General features: G+C 39.6%; 1 protein-coding gene and 1 long non-coding RNA gene across 4 annotated transcripts in view; one reads left to right on the top strand and one right to left on the bottom strand.

The window, feature by feature from the left end:
- The window catches only part of LOC122558990 (constitutive coactivator of PPAR-gamma-like protein 1 homolog), a 139,032-nt gene that overhangs the window by 29,278 nt on the left and 96,392 nt on the right, over positions 1–13,362 (top strand). The gene's annotated exons all lie outside the window — the stretch shown is intronic.
- The window catches only part of LOC122558991, a 129,096-nt gene continuing 121,717 nt past the window's right edge, over positions 5,984–13,362 (bottom strand). Inside the window, exon 3 of the long non-coding RNA XR_006314303.1 lies at positions 5,984–6,071. This is a non-coding gene — a long non-coding RNA (uncharacterized LOC122558991). The remainder of the gene's footprint in view (positions 6,072–13,362) is intronic.

Raw genomic sequence — 13,362 nt, 5'->3', positions numbered from 1 at the left:
ACTGGCTTCACATAATGAATGTTTTGCCTTGTTCAACTGACCTTACATTCTGAATGCTTCCCATACTGTTAAATGGCTCTAGATAGAATGCTTTTCCACATTGTTTAATCCATTGCCCTTGCCTGCAGCACCCATTGTTAACTGCAAGTTCTTATCTGATCTGATTCATGCTCAGCTGAACCTCTTGTTTTACAAAACTCAATATTTAACTCTTTCCCTACCTGCTTATACCTTAAAATACTTTCTCAAAGTCACCCTTTATTTACTTGTGCACAGGACACCAGCTGTGGCCAGTCAGCTCAGAGTCAGCCCCTGAACTGGGGAGATTCCAAATCCCCTGTTTATATAGGGGTTCATGATTGGCCCAGGTTTACAACCCCAGTCAAGGATCTAGTAGTCAATGAGGTTCACCTGGTTCCAGTCACTACATTTCCTCCCCTCCCCAGTTGGAGGATGTAGGATTGGTCTTTCCTTTTTAGCCTTTCCGGCGATGTTTTTGCTCCAGGTGGGGTTCTGCTGCATCCAGAGGATCTCGGGAGAATTCTTCCTCTTCTTCCAATGGTAACAATCTCGTTGCCACATCCATGTTGAACTCTGAGATTTCTTTGACACCCAATGAAGGGGGAGAACTTATGGTTTCTGACAGGCTTTCAGGCTGTTCTGTGAGGTTTGGTATGTTTTGCTCCTGGTCTGCTTGAAAGGTGCCAGCTCGCGCTCTCTCTCTCTCTCTCTCATGTGTGGTCTCTCTTGCTCCCTCTGTCTCTCTGTTGTGTGAGAGGTGGTCCTATAATTGATCAGGGAACTGGGACAGTTTCATATTGATGCAGCAGGTTGTTTCTTTAAGCATGCCTTCAATATTTGGCTGCTCATTCCACCAGATCATTGGATGGCGAATGGTATGGAGATGTCCTTATGTGCTGAATGCCATTCACCTTTACGAAATACTCAAATTTCCTGCTGGTAAATGACATCCCATTGTCTGTGACCAGTACTTCAGTGAGTCCATGTGTCGCGAGTGATCTTGCAGCTTCTCAAATGGTCATTCCTGAGTTTGCCAAACAAACTTTGTGCATGTCCAACCACTTTGAATGGGCATCCAAAATGACCAGGAACATCAAACCCATTGAAAGGACAAACATAGTCAACATGTAAACGAGTCCAGGGTTTACCCAACCATTCCCATGAATGTGGGGATGCCACCAGTGGCAATATATGTTGGCAATTTGGGCATTGCCCCACCAACCCTGGCCACCAGACGTAGCTTCTTGCTCGCGTCTTCATTTTGGAAATCCCTGGATGACCTTTGTAGTGTTCAGCCAGTATCTGGCAGTGATCTTTACATGGGACAATCACTCTTGCTCCCTATGCTCGTCCTCTATGGTAATATTGTCTTGCTGGGTCCAGAAAAATTTTGATCCTGGTTGCAATGGCCCGAGTCTCTTACTACCATCAAAGGTAACTGCACCAACAGAGAAGTCATCCCCTTAATTAGCAACAGTTCTCCAGTGTGCATTCTCAATCTGACTGAGGTCTTGCACAAACTTAAGGGTTGGAGTCCAGAGCGAATCTTGTAAAAGACACGTTCTGCAACCACAAATACAGCTGCGGTGGTATTGACCTCCATGGGAGCTTGGCCACTATTTAACCAAACATTAACTGTAATTAGTCTTGATTTGGATGTCGCTAAGCAATTTAATTGTTCCAACCCACATGTTTGGGGGGGGCCTACTTTTCAGGTCGTGCACTCCCCTGGATACCAGCCTACAAGTTTTCGTACTCAGGTCAGGCCTTGTAGGATTCCTTTGCTGTCTTGAGTCCGCATACTGGCAGCAACTACAGTGGCTAGCCAGCCCAAATCCTGAAGGGCTTTTATTCACTTGGATGCGACTCGGCTTTGTTGTGGGGTTCTGCTGACCTTGGGTCCCTCTGCTCAGTATATACTGTGGTGCTCCCCCCAGGTTAGCTGGGTTGGTGAGGATATGCAATTCCCCTGTAACTCCCATGCTCCACTTCTTAGGTTACCTTCTTGAGTTTCTTACATGCTTAATGCAACTGCAATATGCCAAGTTCTGTGAACAGCCACGATTTATTTAAGCAAATACAAGCTTTTGGAGGATCACTTAACACACTTCGCGATGCTTGCTGAGCGTGTCAAGCGAGGTTCCCTGAACAAGGGAACTGTCCTCCCTTCATAGGATTTGATATCACCATCAGTCATGCACGCAAGATGCAATCCCTGCCACTTCCCTATAGTCACATGCCACGCAAAAACAATGTGAAGTCATTAGATAATTTCCAGAGACAATGTGTGATTAGTTTATTCGTTAAACTACCGCAGTTACAGGATATGATTAGATTGTCACATCCTGCCTGCAAGACAGAAAAACACTCCCCGGGACATCCAATTTCTTGCATGTAAGCAGAACAAATTAACCCTTTAACATCTCATTACTGCCTTTTATCATTCCATGATAACTAGCTACATGGTGCTGAAAAAGGCGCTATGAGCTTATTCATCTGACAGCCAGAATTTCAGCAAGTTATTGACGCAACATGCAGTTATTATAACAACAAGAATTACTAGTCCATGCAGTAGATAGGATCCCCAGGATCCTCCCACGTAGGAAAAGAACAGTGTTCACCAGTGAAGTTGTTAAATCCACAGTTCTTAGTGACCACTCCACCCCCTCCAAGTTGAGTGGAAATGAGCCAGTTATTCAAAATCTCCTCCAGTAAAGTCCAACCTGAAAACAAAATCCAGTCTAGCAAGGTCATCAGTTCTGTTGTGTACAGTGGATAGGGAGCTCAGGCCTCTGCAAATGCATGGATCAGTGCTGTTCCTTGAAGGAATAACCTAATCATACACTGTTTTAAGGAATAACCTAATCGCTTTACATTGTTTTAAGGAATAACCTAATCACTTTACATTGTTTTTGGGTGGCATATGACTCTGGGGGAATGGCAGGTGATTATGTCTTGAGTGCATGATTGACTGTGATGTAAAACCCTGTGTGAAGGGAGGACGGTTCCCTTGTTCAGGGAGCCTCACTTGACACGCTCTGAAAGCACCGCCAAGTGTAAGTGATCCTCCAAAAGCTTGTACTTACTTAAATAAATCATGGCTGCTCACAGAAGTTGGTGTATTGCAGTTGCATCAAGTGTCTCAGAATCTCAAGAAGGCAACCTCATACATTTGCAGCCTTTTCTAATGACAAAGCCAGTTGTAGTGCCTGCTTGAAGTTCACTTGCACTTTAGCATGGTTACATCATTAATCCCACATATGGGACTGTTTTTCAGAATCTTATTCAGGGTTAACCCAAAATCACATGCCTCTGCAATTTGTTTTAACCTCATCCAGAATCCCAGTATGGATTCTCTCAGTCCTTGAACAGTCGAATAAAATAGCAAATCAGAATTAGAGGAGGTTTGGTGTCATAATATTCCTTAACCAAATCCGTCAACTCTTGGAAGGTTTTAGTGTCTAGTGCCTCTGGGAAAGGTAAGCCCTTTATACCTGAAAATGCTGCGGGTCTGCAAGCAGTCACAGGGATTGCTTGTTTTTTTCATCTGCCCCATGTCATTTGCCCAGACAAAATATTGTATTCTTTCCACATACTGGCCCCAATCTTCGATAGCAGGATCAAACGAGTCAAGCTTCCAAAATAAACGCCTGATGCTAGAAATGCTTACCTCAACTCCAAATGTGACTGTTTTGAGCGAAGGTTCTTCAGGAATTAATTTCTCCTGTTGCCGCTGAAATAACATAGTGTCCCTCTGCTCAGTACATCCCTGTGTGAGGCTCTGCAACTGTCTACACTCAAGTGGTGTTCCCGCCAGTTCTTCAGGCACGTACTGATTTTCCTCTGTCACCACTGAAATAACTACATAGAGGCTAGTATCCCATCACCAAGTCACCCTTTATCTACTTGTGCACAGTAAACTGGCTGTGGCCAGTCAGCTTGGAGTCAGTCCCCTGAACTGAGGAGATTCTAAATCTTCTATCAAATTTTTCTTTGTTTCTCCTTTTTTTTCACCCAGCACCACTGGCTTACAGCTGTAGTGCTTATTTTTTCCTCACAGAACCCGTATTGTGTGTAAGTGAAGGAATCAGGAAAAGCACCATGTGCAAAAATAATTTTATTCAGCATTTCCACCAGTTGGAAAAACATGGATGTAGCTAGGGAGCTAGTCACAAGCAAAGCTCAACAGGAGCAATTAGGGGAGGGTAGGGATCAAATCAAAATAAAGTTGGAGGAGTATCCCTTGTGTGTATTTGTCAGCCAGGGCTTCCTGATTGCCCCAGGTTAACAACCCCAGTCAAGGATCTTGTGGCCAACGAGATCCACCTGGTTCCAACGCTACATCTCGAATGATGCGTTCTTTTTAAAACTAATGAAAGTGTAATATCTTTCTTCCTAACCTGTAAGACGTAAGGTTTATTTTAGAATTATAATACTCTGCATTTGATTTATTTTTTAAAAAATTCCAATTACAGAGTACATTGCAGAATTTTAGAATGCAAAGATATACCTATTCTGCAAATGGAGAATTTTTAATCTGGACTGCGAAACCAAAATGTATCTTTATGTTGTATTTAAAGAAAGTCCATATTAAGGAAAAGATGTGGCATTGATCTTTTTAAAGAATGAATTTATAATAGAGACAATAAGTAAGTTTTGCTTGATCTTTTTACATTTGATATGTTTTGAAAATTTATTGCTAGGAAAACATATTAATTTGTGTGCCTGACAAAGTCTCTCAGTATGCAGTTCCCATAATCATTTATATAAATCACAAAACAAAAAGGGTCACAACACTGATCCTAGGGAGCAGCACTTTCAATTTGTCTCCAGTCTGAGAAATGCCCATCTATACCTCCCTCTGTTATCTGTCTTTTAGCCAGCTTCTAATTCAATGTGCCAAGGACCCTGAATTCTAAACATTTTTCATTTGCTAAGCAACCTGTCATATATTGGTCAAATATTATTTGGATCTTTCCTGCTGCTCGCTCTCTCACTCACTCACACAAATCCATACTCTCACACATATACACACATCCAGTCTAAGCAAAACGCTCAGAGAGACAGTATGGTTTCACCTCCTTCATCTTTATTCCAAACCCTAAAGGGAGAGTGAATGATCGCCCATGTGCACAGGGACATGAGTTCTCGGTCTTCTGTGGAGCAGCAGTTTCTCAAAGGGCTATATAGTTATTTTACAGGGAGGAGCATCCTGATAAGGCAATATACATATCAATTGGGTGAGCATCAATAGTAAAGATTAAGCCATCTGCTGTTACATAATGAATAACTGACTTCACATAACGAGTACTTTTCACCTATACACATTCTCATTCCCTCCTTTTATCATTTCATGATAACCACCTAGATGGCACTACCAGCTTTTATAAGACTCTGACCGCCAGTGTTTAAATAAGTTATTGACGCACAGCATACAATGATTGTAACACCAAAAATTACTAGTCCGTTACAGTATTTAGAGTTTAAAGAATCCTCCCATGTGGAAAAGAAATTCACCAGTAAAGTTCTTAAATCTTTAGTCCTTAGTGACCACTCCATTCCGTCCAAGTCCAGTGGAAACGAGCCAGTTCTCCAAAATCTCCTTTACTAAAGTCCCACTTGAAAACAAAATACTGTTTGTTCTTGCATCACTCCTTGGGGAAATCTGAATTCTTGAATAAGGGCAGTTAAATGCTTCACAGAACTGACTAGACCTCCGTCCTTGCAGAGATGCTTCAGATGGAGGATACCAGCGCATCTGGAGTGTGCAGTGCAGCATTCTTTGCTGCATCTGCTCCCGCTCTGCTGTTAAATGTACAAAGCCAACTGGCTGTTGTGATGTCAGCTTGCTCACTGAATCTTTGTATCCCTTAAATGATCGAAAGACAAGGTCAAGCTCACGTAGTTTAATGTCTGTAGGGACGCCACTGACAAAAGGCATACAACCTCCTCTACACTGTTGTTAACTTCATGCTCGTGACTGGGGGACTAATTGAATCCATTGGATCAGGCTGTGGAGGGGTGGGCGCTGGTCCAAAGGCATGCTTTACCTGTGAATGGAGAAACTCAAGATGATGTTAGCTGCTAAAAAATATTTGCATTTCCTCTCTCATTCCCTCCTTGCCAAGGTGGTTATCAGTATGAAGACAGTCACACATTTAACTACATTAAATTGTGCCTGCCTATTTCAACCTTCTTTGAATTCTTGAAGTCTGTTAACTCTGTTCACTATTTATGATACCAAGTTTTATACAATCCATAAACTTCTAAATTGTACTGCCTAAACAATTCAATCAATTATGAACAACAATCAGTGGTCCTAAAATCAAACCCTTGGGTGCCTCCATTCAGGTTATTCAAAGGTTACTTTCCTTTAACAAATTAATACTTGGCTAATGTGAAAGCTGCCAGGAAAAGTATTTCAAAAGTCTGGAACAGCAAGAAAACAATAAAATGTCTCCTGTGCTTTAGCAATGAAGAGGCAGTTTCTGTTCAGATTTAAATCTGAAATATTTGTGGGGAACAACTGCAGAACATTTTAAAATATTTTCTCCAAATGAAACATCCCAAAGAAAACAGTCAAAATTACGGTGGCGAGTTTGTTAGATATGAACCTTCTCTGAATTTGCAAGATGAAGGGGACCAATGAAGTCTTAACAATAATTAACAGTTTAAACGGTTCAGTCTCAAGTTCTAATATTCTCTAGAAAATCTTAACAAAGCATCAAATTAAAAATGCACTCTTTTTGTGAACACTCTGGATTAAAAACATGTTCCGGGCGGCCGCAGACACCATTGTAACTATCCATTTGGATCTGCCGACTATGCCAATATTGTCATCCCGTTCCCCCTCTCTGAGTAAAACGCTCAGAGACACAGTATGGTTTTACCTTTATCTTTATTCCAGGCCCTGGAGGGAGAGAGAACAATCACCCATGTGCACAGGGACATGAGTTCTCGGTCTACTCTCGAACAACAGTTTCTCAATGAACTTATATAGTCATTTTACAGGGAGGAGCATACAGATAAGGCAATGTACATATTAATTGGGTGACCGTTACAATCAACGAGCATCAATCGTAAAGATTATGCCAACAGCTGTTACACAATGAATAACTGACTTCACATAATGAGTACTTTTCACGTTGTTAAACTGACCTCTCATACTGAATACTACCTCATCTTGTTAAATTGCTCTACATAATGACTGCTTTTCCACCTTGATAACCCATTACCCTTGCCTGCAGCACCCCCCCATTGTTAAGTCTAAGTTCTTACCTGATCTGATTCATGCTCAGCTGAACCGCTTGTTTCACAAAACTCAGAATAGAACTCTTTCCCTGCCTGCTTATACCCTTTGCACATTCTCATTTCCTTTGAAGAGCACCTTCTTTCTGCTGGATTATTTTTAAGGAATGCATTTCATTAATACATGTATTGCAGAAAATTTCAGGCAATTGTTTTATTAGGATTGTGTTCGTCCTGCACTGAAAGTGACCTCCAACTACTACTTAGTTGTCCAATGAACTGCATTTGGCCCTTTTTGAAAGTAGATACTGCATTCACAATTTTTCTTTAAGGAGGTACTCTTAGAGGGAGAGATTCATTGATAGTGTCTGATATTGATTATTGAAAAATGCTTTAAGGGTGAATCTACTGTCTGTTTTCTTAAACTTTAAACCATTTTTTACTATGTAAAGGCTTTTATATTTAACTTATAACGTCTAATGGATGAAATTGATCTTCTGTAATTGATCACTGCAGGACATTAACCTAAAGTTTCATTTTTATCTAGTTAAAAATGAAAAGCTGTAATGTACATCATTGGTAATTGCTTAAGCATTTTGCAGCATTTCTTTGAAATTGCTTTAGGTCAATGTAATAAGTTGGTCAAGACATTACAGGCTTTAAAATTATAAATTGTATCGAATACACAATGCAAGTGACAGCAAGTTATGCATTTTAACTAGTGAGACAAAACATGTGCATATTTTTGCTAGCAATCCAGTTTTTGTTTCCACTCATGCGACTGATAAATTGGAATGTTCTAATTTGTTCAGCTGAAAGCTTCAAATGTATTCATGAGCATCTTAAATAATGAAAGCTGCTCCAATAACTAACAAAAATTGTTCAAAATTGAATCTGTATCACCTCATTTTTTAGTGTAGCAAGCTGAGAAATAAAAGCAACAAATATTTTAAATCGTAAATTAACACTTTGAGGTGTTAGTGTTGGCTAATCAGACTCTGTTTCAAGTGGTCTTTATCAGCTTCAAGGCTTCCAGATCTTACTTGACATCAACCAAATATAGTTAAATTCTCGACTCTGTGGTCCAGCAGTATACTTTAGCTTTAGAAGAAGAATCTTTCTGTGACACTAGAGTAACAATTACTCTTTCTCTCCCCTCCTCCTCATTTTCTCTCTCTCCTCTCTCCCACTGCCACTCCTCCCCAAAAAATTTTCTTTGGTGAGATTCTCAGGCCAATGTCTATTATGACCTAGATTGAAATTGCCCTAATGTAGTTCACATAACCTTCTCCAGCCCATACTCCTGCTAGCTGTTGAGTCCAGACTTTATCCAAGTTTCACCCACACAAACTAGTAACTGTGCTCGTACCTTGATTGCTGAAGGATAAGTGTGAACTTACATTTTTAGCAACATGTTATCCAGTATGTGGATAATTGATTTATTTTTGTCATGTGTACTGAAGTATAGTGAATTGCTTTGTTTATGAGCAGGACAGGTAGATCATGGTAAGCAAGGATCAAAAGACTTAGAGACATAAAGGTTGCATTACTTATCAAAGCTAGAGTCCATTCATCAGTTTGATAATGGCCGGGAAGAAGCTGTTCTTGAACCTGCTGGTGTGTGTGTGTGTGTGTGTGTGTGTGTGTTCAGGTTTCTGTATCTTCTGCATTTGTATTTTGATTAAAACCTAAAATGTGAGTATTATGCTATCAATAATTCTGATGCATTATTTTTTATATCCAAGTGCATTTTAAATTGTGTGTGTTATTAAAATGTCAAGATGGAAAGCGGAATGCCTGTGCTTTCTTATGTATGTGTGTTACTCCCTGGACTACTAATTGCTGGTTATCAGTTGAGATGATGTGCAAAATTGATAAAAATGCCACACTTCAGTACCATTGGAGCATCAGCAATATTGTACAGATTGTGATCAGTTTAACTGATAGAAATAATTACTCTGGGCATGCCAAAGGATGCAAACCCAGTTAATAAAGAATGACTTCATCAGGGCATATCTTTGCAGCAGCCAAGCACTAGCCCACATGTTCAGGGTAGAAAGTAGGGCGTCGGTCTGATGCGTCTCTCTGTGCAAGCTAATGCTATCAGCAGTCATTATGAGATAGCTTTTGTTGGACAACAGAAAGCAAAACTTCCTTGAAGTAGAGGAAAAACACAACTTTGCATTAAATGGTGATAGAGATTTGATAAGTAAATACACACACATGGTATATTTACTGTGTTTTTACTGCAAAGCATTTTCTGACAGTATAATTGACTAAAACAGTGGCCAGACTATAATTTTAATTGGACAAAACTGGTATATCATAGCAACTGTCTGTCTCAAAATATTTTTTAGGAGCAGGTGGGTATGGCTAAGATCAGATTATTAGCTGAAAATGTGTTGCTGGAAAAGTGCAGCAGGTCAGGCAGCATCCAGGGAACAGGAGAATCGACGTTTCGGGCATAAGCCCTGTTCTCTGGATGCTGCCTGACCTGCTGCGCTTTTCCAGCAACACATTTTCAGCTCTGATCTCCAGCATCTGCAGACCTCACTTTCTCCCCTAAACTCAGATTATTATCCAATTAAAGCTAATTTATTAATGTATGTTACTGTAATTGTTACTTGGATGCAGCAATTATAAGTGTTTTAGCTAGAAACTTGGCAAAGCAACTTTTTAATATAGAAATGTTTATATATCTTTTGCTTTATGCCTATTATCTATGTCTGCTCTGAGATTGGCAAATGGCTGTTTTTGCTGGGTTCCCATGGAAGCTGGAATCCATGCAGGTTCCGTGAAGCAGTTGTGACAGTAATGGGTATCAGGCAAAAACAAATGAGTTCAGATGAAAATCAGTATGATGTCATTGATTGACAAAACTGATGTGAGGGGTCAAACTCCTGTTTAAATATTCTTCTTAACAGTTACTGCTGTTAATAATATGAATTTAGAAAACACTTGCAAACTTTCTTGCTCTTATAAATGATGATAATGGCAGCAATGTCACCACTGACTGAAATAAATGTCTTCATTTATGCTCTCATCTTCCTTACTTCAGCTATTTTTTCTGCTAGTTTAATTTCAAGCATCTTCCTCATAACACTTCAAGCTTATTGAACTGAGCGCTCCAGATTCATATGAATGAACTTAAAGATCTATTGAGCAACAATACTGGAAACTGATGAGAGGAAATGCCATGTTATCAGTGGAGCAAAGCAGAGCAATTTATTCTGGCCAGCTTTGTGACCGTTGCTTTTGACGTAATATTGAAATGTAGCACTGTAAGGCCAGATTTGGAAGTATCTGATAGATGCTTCATATTTAATTATTTCTATAGATATGAGGTTGAAGGGTTATGAAGTTTTTTTTAAATGGTCCATGAAAAGATATTTTTTTTTAAACAATTGAGTTCTTATAAATTACATGATTCTAGATAATTATGGGCCTTAGTTGCTTGAATTCAATTCAGAGAAAACACCTGATTGTTTTTATGACGGGGTTTTATGGCTTTTCTGTTTGAACAGTATTTTGCAGATTTGGAGATAGTTTTGGATTTTCTTTTTGGAATGCTTGCTGAGAGAAAGAAACTGCTCAGCTTGTATCTCCTGGTTTTGAAGCACTTCCACGGTGAATCCAGTGTGAAGCCTCATTGTCATCTTAAAAAGCACCTGGAAGACTTCTCAACATTGGTTCATGAGCAAGTTATGTCTAAGAAGATCCCATCACATCTGCCTATGTGCGTGACAGCCATTACAGGTGCCAGAATGCCAGCCTGAAAGCCATCTGAACATCACACATCCTTTTTGCCATCAAGAGCTCAAAAATGCTTCTCTTGGTGTGAACATGTTTCTGTGTTTAGGGTTATTTAAAGGAGTAAACATTTATATTATCATATTATAAACTGTGTGTTAATCAATTCTATATCTCTGTGAAAAACTTTTTTGTTTTTATATTGTTTATTAAATAGACCTGGTTGTTGGAACTGTTAATTATAAGCTTAATATAAAGAAGGCCATTTCAGGAATCACGTAAAACAACTAGATTTATGTTGTGACCTGTGGATTAATGGAACTAGAGACGGTCCACTCCCCTCATCTTGTACATATCAAGATTATTTATACAAGATCCCTAGATTTTGAGACTCTTGTTGAGGAGAAAGTATCAGGTGGATGTTTAAAACCATCAAACCTCTGGCAGATGAATAGTCTCCAATCCTGAATTTGGTGTGTTGCATTTGTCCAAGGCACTGTTGATGATTGTTAAGCAAGGTAGTTTTGAATTCAAAGTAGTGGTTTTGTTACCAAGTGTTGGAATTCTTCCTGCTCTGGTTCCAGTAATCTGCAAGCAACACCCTGATTGTGTGGTACTTTCTACTGCCCCAAATCCTTTGTAGAGAAATGGCATGCTACATATGGGAACCTAACAATTACTGTGTACAAGCAATGATTTAAGTAAAACGACTTTTGGAATGCCATAATTAAACAAATGCATAGCCTAATAGTGTAGATAGCCAACTTTCACCTTGTTGTAGGTAGGATCCCAGAGATGACAGTACTTTGAAGATGCTCCTTGTTCAAGATGGTGTTGCAAGACTACACTGAAAACTCAACATGTTCCACTAGTTCAGGTTTCAACTGTATGAAAGAGTTTGCTTCACCAGCAACCACAATATAGTAAGTTGGCTGTTTTTTCATTTGATAGTTGAAAGGAAAGGTGTGTGGCAAAGCTTGAAACCAAGCAGACAAGTGGTGATATAAAAACAATGTGCTGGCAAAGTTCAGAGAATCTGGTAGCATCTGTGAAGGCAGAAACAGTGTTAATGTTTTGAGTTCAATATTGTTCTGAAGAAGAATCATATTGGACTCTTATTGTTAAATCTCTTTCTCCTTCCACAGTGCTTGTTGGCCTACTGAGTTTCTCTGGCACATTTTCTGTCATTTTCTGTTTTATTTCAGATCTCCAACATCCATGTTATTTTACTTTTGTTTGTGCTTAATGTTGATCAGCATTACGTTAAATTTGTAATTGTTATTCTCAACTACGAGTAGCAGATGAACCATAACTAATTTGACTGCTGAGGTTGATAGTTTGTTGTTGGGTGAGGGTATTCATAGATCTAGAATGATGTTGGATAAGTATGGTTGAGAAACAGATCAGTTTGATCAGCGGTCCATCTAATTTTTTTCAATTCTATGTAGATCTCTGAGATCCGTGTGCGGTAGCTACTATCAGAACCGGAATTCAGTGCAGCCGTCTGTGTTGGCACTGCAACATTGCTTCGAGGGAACATTGGTTGTAATCTAATTAAATGGCAGAACAGATTCAAGGGGTTGAATGACCATATCCTGTTCCTGTGTGTCTGTGGCAATTGGACAGCTGAGGGACTGTGCTCCAGACCTCCTCCCTTTATCCTTAAAGCAAATAGGACTTAGTCTTTGCAGATCTCTATATCCTTTTCTGTATGCTAGCACAAGCAACAACAGCATATTTGTGTAGCTCCTTTATGTAGTAAAATAACAAGGTCTTTCACAAAAGCATTATAAAATATGACACAGACATGTTAAGTTATCAGGCCAGATGACAAGGCATTGATTGAAGCCCTTAGTCTTGAGGGGTGTCTTAAAGGTGGAAATCAAAAGAGAAATGTGGGCACTTTGAGGGAACAAATTTCAGAGTTTGCATTCTGACCGACTGAAGACATTGTCACTAATGGTAATGTGATCAAAATCATGAATGCTCAGAAGTCTAAATTTGAGGAGTGTGGATATAGAGTAATTGGGGTATACAACATGGAAACAGATCATATTCCCAAGCTAAACTAGTCCACCTGCCTGCGCTTGGTCCATATTCCTCCAAACCTTTCCTATTCATGAACTTAACCAATATCTTTTAAACATTGTAACTGTACCTGCATCCACCATTATCTGTGGAAGTTCATTCCATACACAAAGCATTCTCTTTGTAAAAATGTTGCCCCTCATGTCCTTTTCAAACCTTTCTCCCCACCCCTTAAAATTACATCCGAATTTTGAACTCTCCTACAGTAGAGAAAATACCCTATAATTCGCTTCATTTATGCCCCTCGTGATTTTA

The sequence above is a fragment of the Chiloscyllium plagiosum genome, chromosome 18, assembly GCF_004010195.1.
Source record: "Chiloscyllium plagiosum isolate BGI_BamShark_2017 chromosome 18, ASM401019v2, whole genome shotgun sequence".
Taxonomy (NCBI): Eukaryota; Metazoa; Chordata; class Chondrichthyes; order Orectolobiformes; family Hemiscylliidae; genus Chiloscyllium; species Chiloscyllium plagiosum.
Note: the sequence above shows the minus strand (reverse complement) of the source record. Positions and strands in the feature narration are given on the sequence as shown.